Genomic DNA, 6,517 nt, shown 5'->3' with positions numbered 1-6,517 from the left:
TATCTACGTCCATTCTGTGGTGGTGTGAACCTGTGAGTAAAAGAAGATGGGGCCAATTGTACTCCATTGCTGTGGAAGGAGAATGTGCTGCCTTTGAACCAGATGTGCTGGGGTGACTGTACACTCAACTTCATGTTCAGTGCCCTCCTGTGTGGCAGTTCCCATGTGGAAGCATTTACACCACAAAATGGCAAGTGCTACAAACCAGATCATTTTAGGGGTTTGGTTTATCAGTCTAACCCTCTACAGATGCCCAGGATCCTGTGGAGTCTGGCAGCTGTATGGCCCTGGACACATTGCTGACCAGTGTCTGAAGTCAGCACCCACCTCTGAGATTACTCCACAGGCTGACTCAGAGCTGATAGAACCCCATTCTCCCCCATCACCCCAAGTCATAGATAGCACCAATAGTACCCCACCTCCCTATACAAACTCCTTCCAGACCCATATCCCATGAGTCTCCCAGTCCCTCCTGAGTGATGTTACTAAGTGGTCCTGCTCCGGCCCCACCATTCTTGACAAAGCTGCATTGACAGGGCATATCCTGCCATTTCCTGCTCGTGTTGAATCCTTTTACCTAAAATATTTTTTTAAAAATTCATATAATCATTCACTTTTCCCCCTTTTTATATTAGTTTGCGTACAAAATTTGTATACATTGTTTCATTCACTTTCTTTTTAGTACAGTTTTTATTTTATACTGGTTTACTTACAAAGTTCGTATCATTGTTTTCCACACCAGATCTTTCCCATTTCCCTTACCCAACCCTCCCTCTACCCATCAAATTGTGCGACCCTTCGATTACCCCCTGCCCACTACCCATCCTCACTGCTCTGCTCCCCCTTTGGTTCTTCATACCTGCTCTACAATAATGATCTTATACAGTATTTGTCCTTATGAGACTGACTATCATTCACTTTTATACACTCTTTCATTTGCATTATTTCATTTGTACAGTCATTTATGTGCTTTGTGTAATTAATTCCTCTTGATGTATGACTTTTATCATCCGTTTCACCAGGTCCTCATTGTGCCTTGCCTATTCCTTCTTATCTCCTTATCCATACAATCCAGCATGCTGGAGTCTGGAGGACACTACACGGAGTGAAGTCGGCAGGCACAACAGGGCAAAGACTGCCTGCAAACAGGAGGGCCACAGGAGGAGGGGCAACAGAGGCAGAATGTGTAGGCAAGTAACACTGTAAAGATCAAGGTGGGTGAGGGAAAGAGAGGGAGAAGGACAGTGTGACAAATTAGAAAAAAAAAAAAAGACAGCAAATAGGAACAAGATATGCATAACTGCTCACAAGGGATGAGGAGAAGGGCTGTGGAAGAAGAACGAGGACATCACCGAAACAAAGCTTCTTTCCTTCGACCCCACAGAGCTCCCACGCAGATCATCTGATCTGTGCTTAGTGATCCTCTGCCCCCATCACAACACTCCCACTACTGAGGAAACCAGAAATCCTCAGCACATCACGTCTTGGCCCATGCAGCACGCTGTGCCTGGACGAAATGCCTGCCCTTCTCTTCTGATGCTGGTGGAATCTGTGGAAACCAGACCTTTCTGAACACAGTAGGCAGCAATTTGTGTGCCTCCCTAGCTCCTTCAAATCTCCCATCTCATGTACCCTGCAGCTCCCACTCTGGCTGAGGGCCTCTTGTCACATTCTGCTGGTTGCCTGACTCCCCACTTCTGACCAAGCTTGCTCACCTTTGTGATCCACCGTCACATCTCTTCTAGCCTCTTGGCTGGGTTACTTGCCAAGGGGGGAAAAATAATAACCAAAATGTAATATTTCTGTAAAGACGCGTTGGGACATTCAGGTTTTAGGTGAAAGCCATCAAGCTGTTTTCAGTGTAAGGACAAGAACTTAACTTCCCTCACCACAAAGAATAAGTAGCAGGCCTGGAGTTTTTCCTCTGAGGATCGTGGAGGAGGTATTAAGTTCCAAACACTGTGTATGTGTTACTTCCTTTACTGTGAGATGAGTACTTCTGACCCAGTTGAACGATAAATGACATGCCCAAGGTCGTAGAACTAACAAATGATGGACCCAAAATACACACCAGATAAACCTTTTTCCAAAGTCCAGATTTAGAGAGTAAAAATTCAAGAAACCATGTTGTGCATCTACTTGTCAGGAATATTTAAGAGCCTCAACTTTCTATAGACTGCCAGGAGATGTCAGCTCTTGGCACTGATGGGGTGCTTTCAGAGCTGTAGGAGCATGTTGACCTCATAAATAGGGTATCTTAAATTTTTCTTTCGTGGTAGGGGCTTTTTTCCTAATATTAAAAAAAATTCAATATAATGCAGTAATTTTTTTTCTGAATGCATGCTATGCATTGAGAAGAGTTCCAGTTGCCCTAATTAAGTTGCATGAGACTAACACTCTCACAGATTATGTATTTTGGGCAAAGTAGGGGAAAATCTCACAACAAACAAAAACATCTGTTTGAAGAACTGGAGAGTTACCAAAATCAGAAATTGGAGGAAAAGACATTGAATGCTTGTGAAAAGGGTGCCTTTGCTCTTCCCTGGAAGGTACCCTCTAGGCCACAGGATATAGGTGGTCAGAACTGAAGCAGAAAGCTTAGGGTGGCCAAAGCCAGCCGTGTGGGAGAAGGGAACCCCTATAAGGTGAGTGACACAGGAGAATCCCAACATCGCATATAAAATCCCTTCCCAGCCTGTTTACTCCTGTGCTACCTCTGTCTGGGGAAATCCAAAGAACCAGCTGACAGCAACTACCCAAAGACTGGAAGAGCTTATCCAAGATTTCAGCACAAAGTTTGGTGCAGAATTCCACCAAGTTGTAGAGACCTCATTAACACCTTGAAATTTGTATTTTAAATCATTAGTCCATTTATCAGGAGTAATGATTTATCCTAAGCCCAAAGAAAAAAGATATTTTCCTTAAAAAAATGTAGAAACTAAAAAAAAACCAAGATGATCAGCCAGGAATTTAACAAAATCAACACTTACCAGAAGAAGATAACAGAATCCGGAGTCTGAACAACTGACAGTCTGCAATGTTCAGTATTTCCCTGTCAGTTAAGCTTTTCTGATGGCGTTGGGTAGTGTTTTTATCAGTTTACATCTTTTAAGTGCTAGCATTTACCTGGGGGCTTCTTGTCAAGATCTGCTGGGTAGCTGTCTCACCAAACTGGTTTACTATACAAAAATAGTAACCTTGGTTTCTGAGGCTTTAGATCTTTATGGGAGGATATTGCCCATCTTTTGTCAATGGACCTAATGAACTTGAACCACTCACCTTTTGTTTAGCAACTCCACATGCTACCAACCCACCAGGGCTCTTCTGCAGGTACAGAAACAGAAATCACATACAGTTAAGCGAAAAGTCAGTCAACAGAAATAGACCTTGAGCTGCCCCAGGTGTTTACATTTCAGGCAAGATTTTCTTTCTTCTCTCCTTAAATTTTTATTTTATATTGGTTTGCATACAAAATTCCTGTACAAAAAAATTCACGTACAAAAATGGTGCAACCACTATGGAAAGTGTTTTCTCAAATAGTTGACAATAGAAATACCATTTGGCCTAGCAATGTCAGTGCTAGGAATATATCGTAAAGAAACCAGCCTGCCCTCTAAACAGATATATGCACACCCATGTTTATTGCTGTGTTATTTACAATAACAAAGAGATGGAAGCAACTCAAGTGCCCATCAACAAATGAATAGATAAAAACCCAATGGTGTATTCATACAATGGAATACTACACAGCACTGAAAACAAGTGAACTCATAAAACATTACACAGCGTGGGGGAACCCAGAAGACATCATGCTGAGTGAAATACCTCAGTTAAAAAAGGACAAATACTGCATAGCATCATTGTCATAAAGCAGGTCTGACATGGGGGCTGGGAGGAGAATAGGATAAGAGTGGATAGACAATGACCATTGTTGCATTGGAACAAATGAAGGAAAGAACTATTTAAAAGGAATATATAATTAGGCATTATATGTATGACAAAAGCCCAGGATAAGAGGTACATCATTGCAAAGAGGATTGGGGGTAGGTGGAGGTAGGTAATTGTGCAAAAATCAATGAATATTTCTTTTTTAAAAGAAGTGAGCTGGGGGCAGGGGGCGGGAGGAACAGAGGGTAAAATGAGCAACAATAAATGAATGAAAATGTGACTTCTCTAAACATTCATTTAAAATTTTTTTAAAACAGCAGAATTAATATACTTGTGTTTCACACATTCTTTCATTCACATTGTGTTTTATACAATCATTCTCACACATTGTGTTTTATAAACTTAAACCTGATTGAATTATGCTCATCATTTCCTCATTTTTTAAATTTTTTTTTTTTTATTTTGTGTGTGTGTACCGTCAAATCAGATCTGACTGGTACAGGAGGAGATTGCTCCTCCTTCTCCGGCAGAGCATCTGGTGGATTCAAACCGTGTACCTCTGGGATTGCAGTGCAGCTTTTTGCCACTAGTCCACCAGAGCTCCCCCATTTCCTCATCTTTTCAGGTCCCTACAGGATCTTTCCCATTTCTATTACCCACTCCCTCCACCCACCAAATTGTGCAATGCTGTGATATTTCCCTGCCTATCCTCACCTCTCTGCTCCCACGCTTTCCTCCCTTGGCCCCCATACAAGTTATTAATTCTACTTCTACAATAATGGTCCCCTGCAGTATTTGTCCTTATGAGACTAAGTTCACTCAACATGATGCTTTCCAGATTCTCCCAAGTTGTGTAGTATTTTTATTTAAATCTTTCCTACTGAGTGCTGCGTAGTATTCCATCATTCAGATAAGAATTTTAAAGCATCTATTTTAAAGGTTTAAAAGTGGGAAAAAAATGCACCACAAGATAAAGGTAAATAACCCAATTGCAAAATGGGCACAGGATATGAACAGACACCTCACCAAAGAAGCCATTTAGATGGCGACAAACACATGAAGAAATGTTCCAAATCCCTAGCTCTAAGAGAGATGCAAATCAAAACAACTATGAAATACCATCTCACCCCAGTAAAAATAGCAAAATTCAACAGAGGAGCAAACAACAAATGCTGGGGAAGTTGTGGAGAAACTGGGACCCTTATTCCCTGTTGGTGTAAGTGTAAAATGGTGCAACCACTTTGGAAGGTGATACAGTGCTTTCTCAAAAAGTTAGAAATAGAAATACCATTTGAACCACAATTCCACTACTGAGAATATACCCTAAAGAAATTAGAACTGCCACCCAAGCAGATATATGCACACCCATGTTTATTGCTCTGTTGTTCGCAATAGTAAAGAGTTGGAAACAACCCAAGTGCCCATCAACAAACGAATGAATAGGGAAACCATGATAGATTCACACAATGAAATATTGTGAATTCAGCACTGAAGAACAAAGAACTTGTGAAATATTATATAAAATGAGTGGCCCTGGAGAACATTATGCTGAGTGGAATATCTCAGTCACATAAGGACAAATACACCATAATGCCACTGTTATAAAACAGGACTGACATCAAGGTTACAGGGGTGGGGGGACTAAGAACAAAGGGGATAAATAATGTACACTGCATTGAAACAGATGAGCGAGAGAACTGCTTAGATGGAATACACGATTAAGTATTATTTGCATGAAAACAGTCCAGAATAAGAGCTGCATGGTAAAGTGGACTGGGTGGGGGAAATGGTATAACAAATTTTTTTTTCCAAAGAAAAAAATGAACTGAGGAGGAGGGGTGACCAGGGAGGAAAATGTGCAACAATAAGTGAAGGGAAATCCATGTTCTCTATAAACTTTCATGAAAATTTCAATTTTTTTAAAAAAAGAGTAACTACAACTGCTAAGAGAAGAGAGAAAATTGGAATCTATGTGCTTCATTCTTAGAGATTTAATAAGTTATAAAGGTATCTGTAGATCAGCTATTAAAAAAAAGAAATGATGATATATGATGTATATTAACTGAGAATGAGAAAAGTAACTTTATGGATATCCTGGAAGAAATAATACATGAAATGAATTCATGGGGTAAACTTTATGCCTTAACAAAAATTGCAAACAGTTTTTCTTCTTGTTATTTAAATATTAAAGAATAGGCAAACTAAAGCTGTTCAAGAAAAAAACATGGAGAAAATAGAAATTACCAATATCAGGAATTAAAATGAGGACTACTGATCTAAAGTCATAAAAAGAATAATAAGCTAATATTACAATTACACTGGTAACAGTATAATCCTTAAAGAACACAATAAAACTAACACAAGTAAAAAAGTAAAATGAATAGTTCTGTATATAATGAGTGGCATCCACTTCCTAAACCACATATGGAAGCTCTATGAACTTGTGGAAATGGTGATAGTTATCAAAAGACTTCAGGACTTTTGCTCATAGAGTCACTATGTGATGTGATCAACTTGAAAGCAATCATCAAAATAGGCAACGAGGAGGTAAAATTATCCCTCTATGCTGATGACATGATAGTATACTTAGAAAACCCTAAAGACTCAGCAAGAAAACTATTGGACGTAG

Source organism: Elephantulus edwardii, unplaced genomic scaffold, assembly GCF_000299155.1.
Source record: "Elephantulus edwardii isolate Elephantulus edwardi_28Jun2011 unplaced genomic scaffold, EleEdw1.0 scaffold00272, whole genome shotgun sequence".
Classification (NCBI taxonomy): Eukaryota; Metazoa; Chordata; class Mammalia; order Macroscelidea; family Macroscelididae; genus Elephantulus; species Elephantulus edwardii.
The sequence above is the reverse complement of the archived record's forward strand: the minus strand, read 5'-3'. Positions refer to the sequence as shown.